Source organism: Zea mays, chromosome 4 (genome assembly GCF_902167145.1).
Source record: "Zea mays cultivar B73 chromosome 4, Zm-B73-REFERENCE-NAM-5.0, whole genome shotgun sequence".
In the NCBI taxonomy this organism is placed as follows: domain Eukaryota; kingdom Viridiplantae; phylum Streptophyta; class Magnoliopsida; order Poales; family Poaceae; genus Zea; species Zea mays.
The window spans coordinates 174,001,467-174,024,217 of record NC_050099.1 but is presented as its reverse complement, the minus strand read 5'-3'; positions in this window follow the sequence as shown (position 1 = coordinate 174,024,217).

The window sequence follows — 22,751 nt, the reverse complement described above, 5'->3', positions numbered from 1 at the left end:
TGAACCATGTCTTAAGAACTTTCATTAGAAAATTTGTTGTTTTCTACTTCGATGATATTCTAATTTACAGCAAGTCTTTTGATGAACATGTGAAACACATTCGACAAGTTTTAGATGAGCTTAGAAAGGAGAAATTATTTGCTAATCTTGAGAAGTGCAGTTTTTGCACATACCATGTTGTGTTTCTTGGCTTTGTTATTTCAGCAAAAGGAATATAGGTGGATGAATCCAAGGTGAAAGCCATCAAGGATTGGCCAGCTCCAACGAATGTAAGTCAAGTAAGAAGTTTTCATGGTCTTGCTGGTTTTTATAGAAGATTTGTGCGAGATTTCAATAACATCGCTTCCCCTTTAAATGAATTGACAAAGAAAGGTGTTGAATTTAAATGGGGAAACTCACAAGAAGATGCTTTTCAAGAATTGAAGAAACGTTTGACTGAAGCACCTGTACTTATTCTTCCTAATTTCACTAAAACTTTTGAAGTAGAATGTGATGCTAGTGGGATTGGGATAGGAGGAGTTTTAATGCAACAAGGAAAACCTATAGCATATTTTAGTGAAAAATTGGGAGGTGCTCAATTAAATTATTCTGTGTATGACAAAGAATTGTATGCTTTGGTCCGAGCACTTGAAACATGGCAGCACTACTTATGGCCAAAAGAGTTTGTTATTCATTCCGATCATGAAGCTTTGAAGTATTTGAAAGGGCAAGCCAAACTGAACCGTCGCCATGCCAAATGGGTTGAGTTTATCGAAACATTTCCATACATTGTGAAATATAAGAAAGGTAAGGACAATGTGGTCGCTGATGCCTTGTCTCGAAGGAATGTGTTGTTGAATCAACTAGAGGTAAAAGTTTTGGGTCTTGAAAATTTGAAAGAAATGTATAATGATGATCCTAAATTTTCAGAACCATACAATCATTGTAAAGATGGAAAAGGTTGGGAAAATATCATATACATGATGGATTTTTGTTTAGAGCTAACAAACTTTGTGTACCAAATTCTTCGGTTAGATTGCTTTTATTGCAGGAGTCACATGGAGGCGGTCTAACAGGTCATTTTGGACAAAAGAAGACTTATGAAATGCTCAGTGATCATTTTTATTGTCCCAAGATGAGGAGAGACATCATCAGATTTGTGGAGCGTTGTGTCACCTGTCACAAAGCTAAGTCAAAATTGAACCCTCATGGTTTATATACTCCTTTATCCACTCCTAAAATTCCTTGGAAAGACATAAGCATGGATTTTGTTTTAGGACTGCCGATGACTCAAAAAAGAGAGATTCTATTTTTGTTGTGGTTGATAGATTTTCAAAAATGGCTCATTTTATCCCATGCAACAAGAGCGACGATGCTTCACATGTTGCCAATTTGTTTTTCAGAGAAATCTTGAGGCTACATGGAGTGCCCAAGACCATCGTATCTGACCATGATGTAAAGTTTGTGAGCTATTTTTGGAAAACATTGTGGGCAAAGCTTGGGACTAAACTTTTGTTCTCCACAACATGCCACCCCCAAACTGATGGACAAACTGAAGTGGTGAATCATACATTGTCAATGCTGCTGCGAACAATGATAAAGAAGAACTTGAAGGATTGGGAGGAATGTTTGCCACGTGTGGAGTTTGCTTATAACAGGGCAGTACATTCTACAACTAATTTATGCCCCTTCGAAATTGTATATGGGTTCAAACCTATTGCTCCGATAGATTTGTTACCCCTTCCATTGCAGGAAAGAACCAATATGGAAGCTTCCGAACGTGCTGCATACATAAAAAAGATACATGAGAAGACTAAGGAAGCAATTGAGCTCAAAGCAGTACGCAAGGCTACAAGCATGAACAAGCATAGGAAGAAAGTGTTACTTGAACCGGGGGACTTGGTTTGGATTCACTTGCGCAAGGAGCGTTTTCCTGAGCAGCGCAAATCCAAATTGATGCCACGAGGGGATGGTCCATTTCGTGTTCTTGCCAAGATCAATGATAATGCATACAAGATAGATCTTCCACCAAACTATGGTGTGAGCAACACGTTCAATGTTGCTGACCTCTTACCATATATAAGTGAAGACACTTCAGAGTCGATGACGACTCCTTTTCAAGGGGAGGAGGATGATACGACCACGCCATTAAGCAACACGTTACAACCCCCAAGTCATACTACATCAACTCAAGTACAACCAACATCATCACCAACCCAAGTCTTTGATGGACCAATTACACGTAGCCGAGCTAAGAAGCTACAGCAAGAGGTGCACGCACTACTTTATGAATTTCAATTAAATACTAATGAGAATTTTATGCTACCTAAGTCGTGTATGTTGATATTACTTAGGTTCACCAAAGAGGAAGGACAAAACATATCAAAGGCGAATCAGCAAGAACAGCTATATCCGAGTCAGTCCAGCGCTATAGAACCGTCCAGAAGAAACTGTCATATCTTTTGATTCCCAAAAGCTATAAAGACCCATAAGTACTTTTTGGAAAGCTCTTGAATTCTAGTTTCCAATGCTTCTAAAGCCGACTTAATCAAATCTACCAGAAAGGCAGCCGACCTACTTTAGTGCTGACTGGTCAGAAGGTCAACAGTCTGCTTGATGACCAAGTTCTTGTATTAAACTGCATCATTCTACGAAGTTTCATTAAGCATGCTATACATGATGAGAAAGCTTATCAAGTCAGATTTCCAACGCTTCTAGCCCCATGTCATTTGGAGATTCCTACGAGAAGAAATTATCAAAATACTAAAGACTGCGCAGAAGTCAAACAGCCACGCGGAATTCAGCTCTGCAGATCTCCCGAAGAGGCTCCTTCACATTAGCACGTGAAAATACTTTTGTTTCATGTTTATACCTTGCTAAGGCTGGCTGTTACTAGTATTAATACCCCCTATGTCTATGATGTAAGGCAGCTTCGGATAATCTAAAACAGAACCCCTTTGTTCAGCTGTGTGCTAACAAATATTGAGAGTGATCTCTACCCCTTTGCTCTTGTGAATTCCTTCACGGGATTGCAGAAGCGGCGGCTTCATCCGCTCCCAAGTGGTGCTCCTACTCCCTTCGAGGTCTCCTCGATTGATTGTAGGCTGTGTTGGTTGGTTCTTTGAGAGTGTGGTTGGGCGAATCCTCGATTCAGGTTGCCGGTTAAAGACGGTGGTTGGCTTCGAGTTTTATTTGTTAGGTTGCACTAGTTATCGTTGCTTGCAGCAAGTTATCTTGGCTTCTTCGAAGCTAGTTATCTGAAGATTTATCCTACGTCGTGAAGATCGAGCATCGTGACGCATCACAGAGAAGGAGATCGTTGATCGGGTAATAGTTACACCTGTTCCCAACCTTGCATGTGGCTGTTGGACCGCTAATTTGCTTCACTGCGTATATCGGGCTGCTTCAGCCCCACTCTGATGATGTGTCCCGAGTTGTGGACCAATTCTTAAAGTTGATCACCACCTCTATAGGTTTGTCTCGTTTAAGCAGATATGGAATCATCTGGTGTATAAATGTGTTTACTAGCCTTCTGGGATTAGTAATTGTATCACATTTGAGTCCTAGAGGATTGGGGTGCTTCATGAAAGGGGTTAGGTGAAGTAGAGGAATACACAGGTGTTGGGGTTGTTTAGTTTCCTCCATAAGGCGTCACAACTTACCTAAATTTTCTACCTATGATTAGTTCTTTGATTCGAGCAAGTAACCTTAGGTAAGTTGTGGTGGCTTAGGTAGAAAACAAACAGGCTTTCATGCTTACACGGTAGATAATATACATTGTAGATTATAGTTGTAGTAGATATAGGTCAATATAAGGGGGTGTTTGGTTCCACTTACTAAAATTTAGTTCGTGTCACACCAAATACTCGAATATCAATCATGAGTATTGTCGGTACTCTGAATCAGGGGTACCCTCTTCTACAGTATGAAGACGTTGTACATGTACAACGTCTCCAGGCCACACGGAGAACGGCACCCGACCCCACCACATGGGCAGGTCTAAGGGCACCACGTGGCAAGGAAAGATAATGCATCCTAGGATGCATCATTGGATCCAGACCTCCACAGAGGGACACCGGACCCTGGTACGTACAAGTCCGGAGCTCCCAAGAAGGCATGTCGGGTCCCTCGGGTGGTGTTGGGGACTTGTTCTCAAATGCTATGAGTTAATAACAAGGCAACACAAAAAATGTTAAACGTTAAAGCCCTTCGTCCTTCGAGGCATTATTTTCCTTAGGATATAATGATCTTCGGACGAAGGGTATGAAGGACATACCTTCATCGATGCAACATATAATAATGAAGAAAGAATCATATGAAATATAAAAGATAACATGAACAATTATATATCAACTCATTTCTATTTTATTACTATGGAAAAATAGAAATGATATCAAATTACAAATGTACCTTCGGCTCGAAAGAAGGTAAGGGTTCAAGTGTGACGCAAAAGCAAAATGCCAAGTGTAATGTGCCAGTGATTACCAGATTTCGTGAACAGTACAGGGGCACTATTCACCTATTTATAGGCACAGGGCGCAGCCTGTGTATAATTACATTTATGCCCTTTACAATCGACTACAATAATGACATAAAATACCATGGGTCTTTAGGTCATTTCATCTTTAAGTCGGTTCACCCCTTCGTCTTGAGACATGTCACTGTGCCGAAGCTTTATAGACGATAGCTTCGACACTGCTTTTGAGAGGATCTGCCGAAGGTATTTCTTTCTTTAGGATCTTCGGCTACGAAGCACACCCCCAACAGTAGCCCCTTCGCGGTGCTAGATTGTTTTTCGTAACGAGCTTGATCCGTGAAAAAATCTTCTAGGCTTCGGGATGCCGAAGATCCGAAAAACACCTTCTCTGAGCTCGTTGCCGAGAAACGATTAAAATAATCCGAGCGCGAGGTGACCCCATCTTGCAGCAGTTACGCGCGCCCTGGCGATTCACCTTCTCAGACTCTGTGGCCCACCGTTCAGTGAGTGCGGGTGGCTGTTTGTCCGGTGCGTAAGACCTTGACGATTCACCTTCCCACCTGCGACACTATATAAACAGACGGGTAGGTGTGAAGTTACCACAACATTCATTGCTATTGCACTATTTTGCTGCCAAAAATTTGACCATAGCCGAAGCTTGTTTATTGCATCCTCAACCGAAGCTATTCATTTTGCTCAAGCTTCGTAACAAGAAAGAGCTTCAGCAATGTTAAAAAAATCAACTTCATCAAAAAATAAGAAATTCAATCATTAGATGGCTAGGGTACGCTCAACAACTAGGGTTACTCACGACGGAGAAGAAGCCGAAGGTGCCGAAACTGCTCCAATCTCCGAGGTGATGCAATGGTCAGGGCTGGTAGTATCGGAGGATGCACCTGCCGTTGAAGCTGAGCAGGTTGATGCTGAGGAAATTGAATCTGAAGATGATTACAGCGCCGTGCCAACTAAACCCAGCCACCTGGAGTTTGGGAAATCCACCATTTCCGAAGGTGATATGTCTAAGCTGATGAATTTGGGATATTTTAGTGAAGCAAAGAAGGAGTTGGTTCGTTTCGGCGGGGAGGAGATTACCCCGAAGCCAGGAAAGGATGAAGTAGTGGTCTTCAAAAGCTTCTTTAAAGCTGGATTAAGATTTCCTTTAAATGGGATTATTGCTGATGTTTTGAAGAAGTTTGGGATCTACCTTCATCAGCTAACTCCTAACGCTATCGTTAGGCTTAGCGTTTATATCTAGGCCCTCCAAAACTAGGGGGTGGAACCATTTGCCGAAGGCTTCTGCCGAGTGCACGAGCTTCATTATCAAACAAAAGCTAGAGGAGATGGGCTGCATGAAAACTTTGGCTGCTACAATTTTGCCTATCGCAAGAATATGAAATTTCCAGTTATCAGCTACCGAAGCAAGTGGCCAGCTGGCTGGAAGTCTGAATGGTTTTACGTCAAAGTTGATGAAGAAAAGGAGAAGCTGGTCCAAAGTCCGCTAGAATTAATCTTCGGAGAAACCAGACCCCAGTGCAACATGACAGCAGGGAGTCCAAGCCAAATTGCTCTAGCTGAATTTCGAGTTATTGCGGAGCATATTGGCACTAGGGACTTAGTGCAAGAATTCTTGGCTTTCAGAGTGTTCCCAATTTTGAAAGAGTGGGACATGCCGAAGCTAAAGGGAGAAAAGAAAAAGGGGGAACTTATTCGGTTGCCCTATCATTATAAATTCAAGAAACATTTCAAAGTGCCTTGCCAAGAGTGGTTAGACACGATTGAAGTAATGTGCAACGAAATTCTCGGCAATTACTCTAAAAAGAAGATCAACTAATAACTGCAGCCTTCGGCTCTCGTCCGAAGCGAAGGTTAAACCGAGTAATGGATGCTCTGGAATTTGAGTACCTTGACTACGAGCGACTAGACAAGGATGCCGAAGGGCAGAAGAGAAAGAGAGTGGCCAGTGTTCTGAATAAAGAAGCTACTAAATCGATGAAAGACGATGAAGAAAAATTGAAAAAGAAAAAGCTGAAGCCTGAGCCGAAGACAGATGCTTCGAAGAAGAGAAAAACTATAGCTCCGAAGCAGAAGGCAATTGATGTAGGAGAAGAAACTGCTGCAACACCCTCTGCCACCGACGTGGAGGAAATCTTAAAGGTAATGACTGAATCTTTGCCTATCAAGCTAAGTCCACTGGGGCCGCATCTGACGAAGCTTTTTCAGAAGGAAAAGGAGCCCTCGATAACGAAGAAGGTAACTGGGCCGAAAAAACAAAGAATCGTTACAATGACAAAAGTTATTGAAAGGACACCACCAACAGCTTCGGCTTCGAAGGCACGAGTTGTTGAGAGCACAACAACGACCGAAGCTATACCTGCTGAAGCTGCAGCTGCCGAAGCTGCCACGGCCGAAGATGTACATTTAGAAAGCACAATTTCTAATATTGATAAAATACTTCTGGACATGGCCATAGAAGAAGCTGCCGCAGCCACTGAAGAAACTATGGCTACAGTACCTGAGAAGGGGAAGAAAATAGCTAAAGATGCTTCAGAAGAGGAAATTTTCAACTTTCAAAACTTAGTTGGACAAGAGTTGACGAAGGCTGAGAAAGAAGAGTTAAAAGAATATGCCATATCATGTGGATATCAGCCAAGGGCACTACTCTTCGGTGGTGTTGATGATGAAAAGTTAGGCTGCGTCTGAAAGGGAAATGTGCCCTTGGGCCATTTCTAAGTATTTTGGTGATTTAGTGCCCAACACAGGTGCCTAATCGTAAAATGGTGGACAAAGTACAAATCAAGGATAAAGGTATATTTCTCAGAATTAGTACATTGTTTTGTTGACTAATGTATTGTGTCTAAGTGCTGGAAACAGAAAAAATCGAGTTGGAGAAGAGATGGCTCGAGCAGCCAAAGTCTGCCCAGTTTGGGTGCACCGGACTGTCCGGTGGTGCACCGGACAGTGTCCGGTGCGCCAGGCTGGCTCGAGGGAAAAGGCTGCTCTCAGGACTTCGACGGCGGTGTACGGCTATAATTCACCGGACTGTCCGGTGGTGCACCGGACTGTCCGGTGGGCCGTTCACAGGCGAACTCGTCGCTCTCGGGAATTCATCGTCGACGTATGGCTATAATTCACCGGACTGTCCGGTGTGCACCGGACTGTCCGGTGAGCCAACGGTCGGCAGGGCCAACGGTCGGCCGCGCGATCTGCGCAGGACACGTGGCCGGGCCAACGGCTAGTAGGAGGCACCGGACTGTCTGGTGTGCACCGGACATGTCCGGTGCGCCAACGGCTCTCAGTCTGCCAACGGTCGGCTTCGCCATTTAAGGAAAGAAATCTGGCACCGGACAGTGTCCGGTGTGCACCGGACTGTCCGGTGCGCCAGACGACAGAAGGCAATAATTGCCTTCCCAGATTGCTCTCAACGGCTCCTAGCTGCCTTGGGGCTATAAAAGGGACCCCTAGGCGCATGGAGGAGGAAACCAAGCATTCCTACAATATTTCTAAGCACCAAGACATCGATTTCGCGCATTCGTTTCATTGTGATAGCATATAGAGCTCTAGTGGAGTTGTGAACTCATTGAGTTGTGTTGCGAGCTCTTGTTGCGATTTGTGTGCGTGTTGACACTCTGATTCTTGTGTCTTGTGTGCGTTGCTAATCCCTCCCTTGCTACGTGTTCTTTGTGAATTTCAAGTGTAAGGGCGAGAGGCTCCAAGTTGTGGAGATTCCTCGCAAACGGGATCGAGTAAAGCAAACAAAACACCGTGGTATTCAAGTGGGTCTTTGGACCGCTTGAGAGGGGTTGATTGCAACCCTCGTCCGTTGGGACGCCACAACGTGGAGTAGGCAAGCGTTGGTCTTGGCCGAACCACGGGATAACCACTGTGCCATCTCTGTGATTGATCTTGGTTGGTTATTGTGTTTTGCTGAGGATTCCTCTTTAGCCACTTGGCAATCATTGTGCTAACAATTAACCAAGTTTTGTGGCTTAAGTTTTTGAAGTGTTACAGGATCACCTATTCACCCCCCCCCTCTAGGTGCTCTCAATTGGTATCAAAGTCGTTCTCTTCACAAAGGGACTAACCGCCCGAAGAGATGGATCCTAAGGGGAAGGGAATCGTGATCAACGACAAAGAGAAGGAATCCTTCATCAACGATCCGAAGGACGACAAGCCTACCGACTCCGGCTCAGGCCATAGACGGAAGGAAGGGAAGAAGAAGAAGACGAGGCGCATCAAGGAGATCGTCTATTACGACGACAGCGATGAGTCTACTTCTTCCCAAAAGGACGACGACCACTACGACTACGAGAGAAGGAAACCGGTTAATTCGAACTTTTCTTTTGACTACTCTCGTATTCCGCAAAGTTCAAATTCACATTTGCTCTCCATTCCACTCGGCAAGCCCCCACACTTTGATGGGGAGGACTACGGATTTTGGAGCCACAAAATGCGTAGTCACCTATTCTCTCTCCATCCTAGTATATGGGAGATTGTAGAGAGTGGAATGCACTTTGATAGTTCGGATAGTCCCATGTTCATTAATGAGCAAATCCATAAGAATGCACAAGCTACTACTGTTCTTCTAGCTTCACTGTGCAGGGATGAATATCACAAAGTGAGCGGCTTGGATAACGCCAAGCAGATCTGGGACACCCTCAAGATTTCTCATGAGGGGAACGACGTCACCTTGCTCACCAAAATGGAGTTGGTGGAGGGCGAGCTTGGACGGTTCGCGATGATAAGGGGCGAGGAGCCAACTCAAACATACAACCGGCTCAAGACTCTTATCAACAAAATAAGGAGCTACGGAAGCACGCGATGGATGGACCACGACGTTGTCCGACTAATGCTAAGGTCCTTTACCGTTCTTGATCCTCATTTGGTGAATAATATTCGTGAGAATCACAGGTACACCAAAATGTCGCCCGAAGAAGTCCTTGGAAAATTCGTTAGCGGGCGTATGATGATCAAGGAGGCGAGGTACGTGGACGATGCCTTGAATGGTCCGATCAACGAACCGCAACCCCTTGCTCTCAAGGCAACAAGAAGCAAGGAGGCGCTACCTAGCAAGGTGGCACAAATTGAGGCGGCCGGACTTAATGATGAAGAGATGGCCCTCATCATCAAAAGATTCAAGACGGCGCTTAAGGGTCGCAAGGGACAGCCAAGCAAGACCAAAGCCAAGGGAAAGCGCTCATGCTTCAAATGCGGTAAGCTTGGTCATTTTATTGCTAACTGTCCCGACAATGATAGTGATCAGGACCAAGGGAACAAGAGGGAGAAGAAGAAGAATTATAAGAAGGCAAAAGGCGAGGCTCATCTTGGCAAGGAATGGGATTCGGACTGCTCCTCGTCCGACTCCGACAATGAAGGACTCACCGCCACCGCCTTCAACAAGTCATCCCTCTTCCCCAACGAGCGTCACACATGCCTTATGGCAAGGGAGAAGAAGGTATGTACTCGAGACTCTACTTATGCTTCTTCAAGTGAGGACGAATCTAGTGATGAGGATGAAATAGATTATTCATGTCTATTTAAAGGCCTAGATAGAAATAAAATTGATAAAATCAATGAATTGATTGATGCCTTGAATGAAAAGGATAGGCTTTTAGAAAAGCAAGAGGATTTGTTGTATGATGAACATGATAAATTTGTAGAGGCACAAAAATCCTATGCTTTAGAAGTTAAAAGAAATGAAATGCTTTCTTATGAACTATCTACTTGTCATGAAACCATTTCTACTTTACAAGGTGTTAACAATGATTTAAATGCTAAATTAGAAGTAGCAAATAAATCTAATTCTTGTGTAGAACATGTTATGATTTGCACTAGGTGTAAGGATTTTGATATTGATGCTTGTAGTGAACACCTAGTTTCAATTTCTAGATTAAATGATGAAGTAGCTAGTCTTAATGCCCAACTTAAGACTAGCAAAAGTGATTTCGATAAGCTAAAATTTGCAAGGGATGCCTACACGATTGGTAGACACCCCTCGATTAAGGCTGGACTTGGCTTCAAGAGGGAAGCCAAGGACTTAACAAGCCATAAGGCTCCCATCTCCACCAAGGAGAAAGGGAAGGCCCCTATGGCTAGTAGTGCTAAAAAGAACCATGCTTTTATGTATCATGACAAGAGACAATATAGAAATGCTTATAAGAGTTATAATGCATATGATGCTTTTGATTCTCATGCCATGTTTGCTTCTAGTTCTTCCTATGTGCATGATAGAAATGTTGGTAGGAGAAATGTTGTTCATAATATGCCTAGGAGAAATGTTGTTAATGTTCCTAGGAAAGTTAATGAACCATCTACAATATATCATGCTTGCAATGCTTCATTTGCCATTTGTAGAAAGGGTAAGAAGGTATTGGCTAGGAAGTTAGGGGCCAAATGCAAGGGTGACAAAACTTGCATTTGGGTCCCTAAGACAATTATGACTAACCTTGTAGGACCCAACAAGAGTTGGGTACCTAAGACCCAAGCCTAAATTTGCCTTGCAGGTTTATGCATCCGGGGGTTCAAGCTGGATTATCGACAGCGGATGCACAAACCATATGACGGGGGAGAAGAAGATGTTCACCTCCTACGTCAAGAATAAGGATTCCCAAGATTCAATCATATTCGGTGATGGGAACCAAGGCAAGGTGAAAGGTTTAGGCAAAATTGCAATATCGAATGAGCACTCTATATCTAATGTGTTTTTAGTTGAGTCTCTTGGATATAATTTGTTATCTGTTAGTCAATTATGCAATATGGGATATAATTGTCTATTCACGAATGTAGATGTGTCTGTCTTTAGAAGAAGTGATGGTTCACTAGCTTTTAAGGGTGTATTAGACGGCAAACTTTATTTAGTTAATTTTGCAAAAGAGGAGGCCGGTCTAGATGCATGCTTAATCGCTAAGACTAGCATGGGCTGGCTGTGGCATCGCCGCTTAGCACATGTGGGGATGAAGAACCTTCACAAGCTTCTAAAGGGAGAACACGTGATAGGTTTGACTAACGTGCAATTCAAAAAAGATAGACCTTGTGCAGCTTGTCAAGCAGGTAAACAAGTGGGAGGAGCACATCACAGCAAGAATGTGATGACCACTTCAAGACCTCTGGAGCTGCTGCATATGGACCTCTTCGGACCCGTCGCCTATCTGAGCATAGGAGGAAGTAAGTATGGTCTAGTTATTGTTGATGACTTTTCCCGCTTCACTTGGGTGTTCTTTTTGCAGGATAAGTCTAAAACCCAAGGGACCCTCAAGCGCTTCCTCAGGAGAGCTCAAAATGAGTTTGAGCTCAAGGTAAAGAAGATAAGGAGCGACAACGGGTCCGAATTCAAGAATCTTCAAGTGGAGGAGTTCCTTGAGGAGGAGGGGATCAAGCACGAGTTCTCCGCTCCCTACACACCTCAGCAAAATGGTGTGGTAGAGAGGAAGAACAGGACGCTCATAGATATGGCGAGGACTATGCTTGGAGAGTTCAAGACCCCCGAGTGCTTTTGGTCGGAAGCCGTGAACACGGCTTGCCACGCCATCAACAGGGTCTACCTTCACCGCCTCCTCAAGAAGACTTCATATGAGCTGCTAACTGGTAACAAACCCAATGTATCGTACTTTCGTGTATTTGGGAGTAAATGCTACATTCTAGTGAAGAAGGGTAGGAATTCCAAATTTGCTCCCAAAGCCGTAGAAGGGTTTTTGTTAGGTTATGACTCAAATACAAAGGCGTATAGGGTCTTCAACAAATCATCGAGTTTGGTTGAAGTCTCTAGCGACGTTGTATTTGATGAGACTAATGGCTCTCCAAGAGAGCAAGTTGTTGATCTTGATGATGTAGATGAAGAAGATGTTCCGACGGCCGCTATACGAACCATGGCGATTGGTGATGTACGACCACAGGAACAAGATCAACCTTCTTCCTCAACAATGGTGCATCCCCCAACTCAAGAAGATGAACAGGTTCATCAAAAGGAGGCGTATGATCAAGGGGGAGCACAAGATGATCAAGTAATGGAGGAAGAAGCACAACCAGCACCTCCAACTCAAGTCCGAGCAATGATTCAAAGGGATCATCCTGTCGACCAGATTTTGGGTGACATAAGCAAGGGAGTAACTACTCGGTCTCGATTAGTTAATTTTTGTGAGCATTACTCCTTTGTCTCTTCTATTGAGCCTTTCAGGGTAGAGGAGGCCTTGCTAGATCCAGACTGGGTGTTGGCCATGCAGGAGGAGCTCAACAACTTCATGAGGAATGAAGTTTGGACACTGGTGCCTCGTCCTAAGCAAAATGTTGTGGGAACCAAGTGGGTGTTCCGCAACAAACAAGACGAGCACGGAGTGGTGACGAGGAACAAGGCTCGACTTGTGGTAAAAGGTTATGCCCAAGTCGCAGGTTTGGACTTTGAGGAGACTTTTGCTCCTGTGGCTAGGCTAGAGTCCATTCGTATTTTGCTAGCATATGTTGCTCACCATTCTTTCAGGTTGTTCCAAATGGATGTGAAGAGCGCTTTCCTCAACGGGCCGATCAAGGAGGAAGTGTACGTGGAGCAACCCCTGGCTTCGAGGATGAACGGTACCCCGACCACGTGTGTAAGCTCTCTAAGGCGCTCTATGGACTTAAGCAAGCCCCAAGAGCATGGTATGAATGCCTTAGAGACTTTTTAATTGCTAATGCTTTCAAGGTTGGGAAAGCCGATCCAACTCTTTTCACTAAGACTTGTGACGGTGATCTTTTTGTGTGCCAAATTTATGTCGATGACATAATATTTGGTTCTACTAATAAAAAGTCTTGTGAAGAGTTTAGCAGGGTGATGACGCAGAAATTCGAGATGTCGATGATGGGCGAGTTGAACTACTTCCTTGGGTTCCAAGTGAAGCAACTCAAGGATGGCACCTTCATCTCTCAAACGAAGTACACGCAAGACTTGCTGAAGCGGTTTGGGATGAAGGACGCCAAGCCCGCAAAGACTCCGATGGGGACCGACGGACACACCGACCTCAACAAAGGAGGTAAGTCCGTTGATCAAAAGGCATACCGGTCTATGATTGGGTCTTTACTTTATTTATGTGCAAGTAGACCGGATATTATGCTTAGTGTATGCATGTGTGCTAGATTTCAATCCGATCCTAAGGAATGTCACTTAGTGGCAGTGAAGCGAATCCTTAGATATTTAGTTGCTATGCCTTGCTTCGGGATCTGGTATCCAAAGGGGTCTACCTTTGACTTGATTGGATATTCAGATTCCGACTATGCTGGATGTAAGGTCGATAGGAAGAGTACATCGGGGATGTGCCAATTCTTAGGAAGGTCCCTGGTGTCATGGAATTCTAAGAAACAAACCTCCGTTGCCCTATCCACCGCTGAGGCCGAGTATGTTGCCGCAGGACAGTGTTGCGCGCAACTACTTTGGATGAGGCAAACCCTCAGGGACTTTGGCTACAATCTGAGCAAAGTCCCACTCCTATGTGATAATGAGAGTGCTATCCGCATGGTGGAAAATCCTGTTGAGCACAGCCGCACAAAGCACATAGACATCCGGTATCACTTTTTGAGAGACCACCAGCAAAAGGGAGATATCGAAGTGTTTCATGTTAGCACCGAGAACCAGCTAGCCGATATCTTTACCAAGCCTCTAGATGAGAAGACCTTTTGCAGGCTGCGTAGTGAGCTCAATATCTTAGATTCGCGGAACTTGGATTGAAATGTAGCATACATGTGTTTATGCCTTTGATCATGTTCATTCTGGATTTTGTTGTGGTGCTCAAGTTGTACAAACACTCCCTGGACCTCACAAGTCCTGTTTGCAAGTAATGCACATATTTAGGGGGAGCTGTGCTACAACTTGACCCTTTGAGACTAACCATGTACTTGAGTTTGGTTGTTTTAGTCTCCAAGGAAAATTGAAAGGGAAAAGGTGGACTTGGACCATGCAAGACTTCCACTGCACTCCGATGAAAAGAGTAACTTTTCCAAGTTCATCTTTATTGCCTTTGTGTTCTTATTTGAAGAGTTTGGTGAGGCAATGGGGTTAAAGGGCCAAGATTGATCCCGTTTTGGTGCTTGATGCCAAAGGGGGAGAAAATAAAGGCCAAAGCAATAAATGGATCAGCTACCACTTGAGAAATTTTGAAAATAGTAGATTAGAGCTTTTGGGTTGTCAAAACTCTTTAATTGTCTCTTATGTCAAAAGTTGGCCTCTTGTGGGGAGAAGTGTTGATTATGGGAAAAAGGGGGAGTTTTTGAAATCATTGATCAAATTTCTTTGGAAAACCTCTCTTTATGTCTCTACAAGTGGTTTTGACTTAGAGATAGGAATTTGAGTTTGATTTCCAAAAACAAACCAAGTGGTGGCATAGAGTGATCCATATATGTCAAATTTGAATCAAAACAACTTTGAGTTCTTAGTTGAGTTGATTTTGTACTTGTTCTACTTGCTTTATGTTGTGTTGGCATAAATCACCAAAAAGGGGGAGATTGAAAGGGAAATGTGCCCTTGGGCCATTTCTAAGTATTTTGGTGATTTAGTGCCCAACACAGGTGCCTAATCGTAAAATGGTGGACAAAGTACAAATCAAGGATAAAGGTATGTTTCTCAGAATTAGTACATTGTTTTATTGACTAATGTATTGTGTCTAAGTGCTGGAAACAGAAAAAATCGAGTTGGAGAAGAGATGGCTCGAGCAGCCAAAGTATGCCCAGTTTGGGTGCACCGGACTGTCCGGTGGTGCACCGGACAGTGTCCGGTGCGCCAGGCTGGCTCGAGGGAAAAGGCTGCTCTCGGGACTTCAACGGCGGTGTACGGCTATAATTCACCGGACTGTCTGGTGGTGCACCGGACTGTCCGGTGGTGCACCGGACTGTCCGGTGGGCCGTTCACAGGCGAACTCGTCGCTCTCGGGAATTCATCGTCGACGTACGGCTATAATTCACCGGACTGTCCGGTGTGCACCGGACTGTCCGGTGTGCACCGGACTGTCCGGTGAGCCAACGGTCGGTAGGGCCAACAGTCGGCCGCGCGATCTGCGCGGGACACGTGGCCGGGCCAACAGCTAGTAGGAGGCACTGGACTGTCCGGTGTGCACCAGACTGTCCGGTGTGCACCGGACATGTCCGGTGCGCCAACGGCTCTCAGTCTGCCAACGGTCGGCTTCGCCATTTAAGGAAAGAAATCTGGCACCGGACAGTGTCCGGTGTGCACCGGACTGTCCGGTGCGCCAGACGACAGAAAGCAAGAATTGCCTTCCCAGATTGCTCTCAACGGCTCCTAGCTGCCTTGGGGCTATAAAAGGGACCCCTAGGCGCATGGAGGAGGAAACCAAGCATTCCTACAACATTTCTAAGCTCCAAGACATCGATTTCGCGCATCCGTTTCATTGTGATAGCATATAGAGCTCTAGTGGAGTTGTGAACTCATTGAGTTGTGTTGCGAGCTCTTGTTGCGACTTGTGTGCGTGTTGACACTCTGATTCTTGTGTCTTGTGTGCGTTGCTAATCCCTCCCTTGCTACGTGTTCTTTGTGAATTTCAAGTGTAAGGGCGAGAGGCTCCAAGTTGTGGAGATTCCTCGCAAACGGGATTGAGTAAAGCAAACAAAACACCGTGGTATTCAAGTGGGTCTTTGGACCGCTTGAGAGGGGTTGATTGCAACCCTCGTCCGTTGGGACGCCACAACGTGGAGTAGGCAAGCGTTGGTCTTGGCCGAACCACGGGATAACCACTGTGCCATCTCTATGATTGATCTTGGTTGGTTATTGTGTTTTGCTGAGGATTCCTCTTTAGCCACTTGGCAATCATTGTGCTAACAATTAACCAAGTTTTGTGGCTTAAGTTTTTGAAGTGTTACAGGATCACCTATTCACCCCCCCTCTAGGTGCTCTCAGCGTCCGAGATCAAACCGGAGCGAAGGTTATCGGTACTCTATCAAAGAGTATCGGTTTCCCAAAGCTTGAAACCGACGTAAGCCGCTACCGACGACAACATCTTGTTGGTAGCTTATTCTATTCTAATTTCAAGGTAAAAACTTTTCTTTGATTTTTTATTATTTTGAACAACGAAGGTGTTTTCTAACGAAGGTTGCTTGTGTTCAGAGTATGCTGCTGAGTAAAGCTTTGAGAATGCAAAAAGATCTCGAAGATAAAAACATGAAGTTATAATTGAGGGTTTAGAAAGTAAAATAAGAGATCAAGCAGCTGCTCTTGAAAAGAAGGATTTTGAGCTTCAGATGGCAGAAGGTTTATTGGCAGAAGCTGAAGCTAAAATTGGAAAGTTAAACACGGAGCTTCTCTCGCAGTCAGAAAGCTTCGAACAGGAGAAGCAAAAGTTAAATGCCAAATTTAAGTCTGAGGTCAAGAAAAGTTCGAATCTGCAAAAATCATTGTCAGATCTTCAAAACAAATGTCTGGAGTTCAGTAGCCGATGTGTACAACAGCTGAAGCAAATCTTCAATTCAGTTGGAGCCAGCTGTGAAGAATTTAGCCCTTCGACTGAAGACCTGTCAGGGGCCTTCGAACATATCGAGGGTGAAGTTGATGACCTTGATGAAATCATAGCCAGACATGGTGACTTCTGTGCCCTGGTAGCTTCTCGGGGCACAACTGTCGCCTTCCTGAAATTTAGTTGTACACATGGAAATATTGTTAATAGGCCCAACTTTAGTTTGTCACCAGCAGATCTAGTTGATATTCCCAATCTTGCCCGAAGCATAGGAAACAGGTTTATAAAACTAATATGGACTAAGGGTGGACGAAGCATAGCTGGTAACGAAGCTCGAAGTCATCTTAAGCCGGTAACAAAATCATACCTTGTGCTTACCTTTCCCTTTAAACTTGAATAATTCTTACAATACTTAAATATGTACAGGATGACAAAGCTGAGGAGCAAGTTGACGAAGCTGAAGAACGCGAAGCCGAAGCTTAATAGACAATGATGAAGCTTAAATAGATAGCTGTGGAAAAGACTCTAAGAATGCTTGTAATAACCTTTGTAAAGAATACTGTAACTTTAGAATTAGATTTTACTCTGCAAACTTTGTCCATACCTTGTAACATATTTTACCTTTCCATCAACGTATGAAGTGCTTCGATGTGAACAACACTTGTACTTGCATTGACTTGCTTTGCTGTGGACGAAACTAGCATTCTTTTTTGAGCCGAAGGCGAAAAACACCTTCTCTTCTTTTCGTACACAACGAAGCATAAAACTGCTTCTTTTTCTCTTTTTCGTCGAAGCTTTATTTTTAGAGCCGAAGCATCCGCCTGTATCTGTATGTTATGATGATGATGATCCTATGTATGTCTAAATAAATGTTTATAAATGCAAATGTATGATGTAATGTGTCGTGCAAATGAATGTCCAAACACACATACGAAGCCACAACCATAGCCTTCATCTCCTTGGGAATGACCGAAGTCTCTTTGTCGCTTATTTTTCGACTTCACCGCTTATTTTTCGGTGCATCAGCGCTGACTTTTCGCTGTAAGTTCTGCATCCCCTTAGGAACGTCTTTTGAACTTCTTCGCCTTCTATTTTGGCGGTATCGCGTTGACTTTTCGCGCTTCGCCTTATATTTCGGCGGAATCAGCGTTGACTTTTCGCTGTAAGCTCTGCATTCCCTTTGGAACGACTTTTGATCAGAAAACTTACGCTGCGCTCTCTTAGGAACGACTTTTTGTAGCTTCGTCGTGCTCTGCATCCCCTTGGGGACGACTTTCGAGCTTCTCCCTGTTTTTTCCTTTTCTCCTGCACTCGATGGTGCATGCTAAGCTTTTACATTTACATTTTTTGGGGGATTTTGCTCTCGTAGAGCTGAATAAGAAAAAGAGAAATTACATGCTATGGCCCCATTAAAAACCTTTCTCCCCCTTCGGAAAGGAAAAGGGTGCCATAGAAAAAATAAAAAGATTACATCAGCTAAACATAATATCGTCGAAGCTCATCCGCATTCCAAGATCTAGGAATGTCGTTGTCGTTCATATCCTTCAATCTGTAAGAGCCGGGTCTTGACGAAGATACTACCAAAAAAGGTCCTTCCCACTTCAGCTGTAGCTTGCCTACTGTATCTGGGTTGGCCACTCTCCGAAGTACCAAGTGCCCTGGCTTAATGTTTTTTAGCCGAACTTTTCTATCACGCCACTTTATTATTTCGGCTTGGTATTTATTGATGTTCTCCACTGCTTGAAGCCTGATCCCTTCTATAGCAACTTTTGCCACAGAACAATCAGCTTCGTCCTCTGCCGAAGCCATTATTCTGATTGATCATGCTTTAGCTTCTTCTGGGGTTATTACTTCGTCACCAAACAGTAATTTGAATGGTGTAAAGCCTGTTGACCTTGATATTGTTGTGTTGTGGCTCCACACCACTTTGATCAATTCATCCGGCCACTTTCCTCTGGGCTGATTGAAGATTAACTTCATTATTCCTGTCATTATAATGCCATTAGCTCTTTCAACAAGTCCATTTGACTCCGGATGTCTGACCGATGTAAAATGAATCTTCGTACCAATTTGTTCACAGAATTCTTTGAAAGCTTCAGCATCGAATTGTGTCCCGTTGTCCTCAGTAATAGCCTTCGGCACTCCGAAGCGACAAACTATATTTTGCCAGAGAAAATTCTAGACAGTGACCGAAGTTATTGTGGCTAAAGGCTTCGCCTCAATCCACTTGGAAAAATACTCTACCGCCACCACAACATATTTTAGATTTCCCTGTGCTGGTGGAAGTGGGCCTAGTAAATCGAGGCCCCACCTTTGCAACGGCCAAGTGGGTTGTATTAATTGAGTGAGAGATGAAGGTTGCTTCTGATCTCTTGCACATTTTTGACAGCCTTCGCACTTTTGTACTAACTCTGCCGCATCCGAAGCTGCCTTCGGCCAGTAAAATCCTTGTCGAAAAACTTTTCCCAGCAAGGGCCTAGATCCAATGCGTGATCCACACAGACCTGCATGTATCTCTTTCATTAATTCCATACCTTTGATTCTTGATAAACATTTGAGGAGTGGTGAACAAACTCCATGTTTATACAATTCCCCTTCTATTATCACATATGGTCTTGTTCTTGCTTCCATTCTTTTGTTATAAGCTTCGTCACTTGAAAGACAATTGCCTTGAAGAAAAGATATTATTTCAGTTCTCCAGTCTTCACTAAGTACTAGAGAAATAGTAAGCACTGCTCTCTCCATAAGCTCAACCGAAGGTGCTTTTATTGATTCGAAAAATACTTCGGAGGGTAGGGGGAGCCCCTGAGCTGCTGATTTGGCTAGCAAATCTGCATGCTCATTTTCACCTCTTGGAATATTTTTGACGAAAAAACCTTCGAAGGAAGCTTCCAACCTTCGGACTGCATCCAGATACTTTTCAAGCTTCGGATCTCGTGCCTTGCTGCTCTTATCCACATGGCCAGCAATGACTTGAGAATCAGTTTTTAGGATGGCCCTTCTTATTCCCATTGCCCTTAGTTTCCGAAGCCCCAAAAGAAGTGCTTCGTACTCAGCAATATTATTTGTGCAACTGAAATACAGTTTGACTGCAAAACATGTTTTGACTTTTGAAGGTGCCACTAGGACTGCAGCTGCTCCTGCACCGAAGGTTCCCCAAGAACCGTCGCAGAACACTGTCCAAGCTTCAAGCTTCGGTATCTTTGCATGTCCCTTCTTCGTGAGCCCCTGGCGTCCCGTCAGCTATGAAGTCTGCTAGCGCCTGAGATTGAATTGAAGTCTGAGCACGTAGTCGATGGTGAATTCATTAAGCTCCGTGGCCCACTTTCCAACCCTTCCAGTAGCTTCTCTGTTCCTCATAATATCCTTCAGAGGCTGTGACGAGGGAACGATTATATGGTAAGCTTGAAAATAATGCCGAAGCTTCCTGGAGGCCATTAATACAGCATATAACACTTTCTCTAATTCTGTGTAATTTTTCTTTGATAAGCTTAATACTTCAGAGACAAAATATACTGGGACTTGCTTTCTAGTTTGTCCTTCAAGCTTCTCCTATACAAGCGCCGCACTTACTGTAGAGTGTGAAGCTGCCACATACAATAACAGAGGAGCCCCTGGCGTGGGTGGAGTTAGCGTTGTCAGATCTATCAAGTATTGCTTCAGCTCTTCGAAGGCTTTCTGCTGAGCTAATCCCCATTAAAAGACTTCGGCTGATTTTAGCACTTCGAAGAATGGTAAATTTCTCTCTGCTGATCTAGATATGAATCGATTCAAAGATGCCAATCTTCCTGTCAGCCGTTGAGCCCCTTCTTTGTGCTTGGTGGCTCCATCCGAAGAATAGCCTCGATTTTGTTCGGATTAGCTTCGATCCCCTTCGTTGAAACTAAACAACCAAGGAATTTTCCTTTCTTTACTCCGAAGACACATTTTTCTGGATTTAATTTAAGGCCAGCTTGCCTAAAATTAGCAAATGTTTCCTATAGATCAGCAATGTGATTTTCCTGCTTCGTGCTCTTTATTATGATATCATCGACATATGTTAGCACATTTCTGCCTATCTGTGAATGAAAGACTCTGGATGTCATTCTACTGAAGCTTCCTCCAGCATTCTTGAGCCCCTCAGGCATCCGAAGATAACAATATGTACCACTGGGGGTTATGAAGCTGGTTTTTGGCTCATCTTCCTTCTTCATCCAAATTTGATGGTAGCCTGAATAACAATCTAGTAGACTCATGAGCGCTGACGAAGCTGCTGCATCTACCAAAGAATGTATTCTTGGTAATGGGAACTCATCCTTTGGACAAGTCTTGTTCAGATCAGTAAAATCAATGCACATTCTCCATTTACCATTGGCCTTCTTCACCATGACAGTGTTGGCTAGCCATTCTGGGTACTTTACTTCTCTGATGACTCCAGCACTGAGAAGCCTTTTCACTTCATTCCGAGCACCTTCGGCTTTGTCATCAGACATTTTCCAAAGCCTCTACTTTCTGGGTCTGAAGGATGGAACGACATTGAGCGAATGTTCAATGACATCCCTGTTGACACCACATAAATCGTTGGCTGACCATGCGAAGACATCTTTGTTATTGAACGAAAACCTTATTAGAGTTTTCTCCTATTCCTCAGATAATTGAGATCCCAACAATATCTTCTGCTCTGCTATATCTTCACATAGAAGCATGGGCTTCGTCTGATCAGCCGAAGCAGCCTTCTCCCTTCTGTACTGTCGGCGTTTCGAGACCGGGGGGTCCCTGGACCGACGAGTGAATTGTCGCCGCGTGCCCCAGCCCAGATGGGTCGGCGTGAGATGGAGCGCGAAGGGGGGAAAGGCAGCCGGAGGGAGACAGGCGTGAGAGGTGGAAATCTCGCGGCCTTCGTGTTTGTCCCGGGCCCAGGTCGGGTGTGCTTGCAGTAGGGGGTTACAAGCGTCCACGCGGGAGGGAGCGAGCAGCCTCACGCGAGCGCCTGTCCCGTCCTTCCCCGCGCGGCCAACCCTCTATAAGAGGGCCCTGGTCCTTCCTTTTATAGGCGCAAGGAGAGGATCCAGGTGTACAATGGGGAGTGTAGCAGTGTGCTAACGTGTCTAGCGGAGGAGAGCTAGCGCCCTAAGTACATGCCATCGTGGCAGCCGGAGAGGTTTTGGCACCCGGTTCGTGTGATGTCGTGGCCGTCGGAGGAGCGCTGGAGCCTGGCGGAAGGACAGCTGTTGGGGCTGTCGAGTCCTTGCTGACGTCCTCTTGCTTCCGTAAGGGGGCTGAGAGCCGCTGTCGTCATAGAGCGTGCGGGGCGCCATCATTACTTGTATGGCGGAGCGAGCCAGATGGGACGCCAGTCTTGTTCCCCGTAGCCTGAGTCAGCTTGGGGTAGGGTAATGATGGCGCCTCCTGTTGACGTGGTCGGTCCGTGCCCTGGGCTGGGCGATGTGGAGGCTCCTCCGAGGTCGAGGTCGAGTCTGTCTTCCGAGGCCGAGGTCGAGTCCGAGCCCCTGGGTCGGGCGAGGCGGAGACCGTCGGCTGAGGCCAGGACTGAGTCCGAGCCCTGGGGTCGGGCGAAGCGGAGTTCGTCGTCTTCTGGGGCTGAGCCCGAATCCGAGCCCTGGGGTCGGGCGAAGCGGAGTTCGTCGTCTTCCGGGGCTGAGCCCGAGTCTGAGCCCTGGGGTCGGGCGAAGCGGAGTTCGTCGTCTTCCGGGGCTGAGCCCGAGTTCGAGCCCTGGGGTCTGGCGAAGCGGAGTTTCCCATGGCGCCTAGGGCCGGGCTTGGCTACTGTCAGCCTCACTCTGTCGAGTGGCACAGCAGTCGGAGCGGCGCAGGCGGCGCTGTCCTCTTGTCAGATCGGTCAGTGGAGCAGCGAAGTGACTGCGGTAACTTTG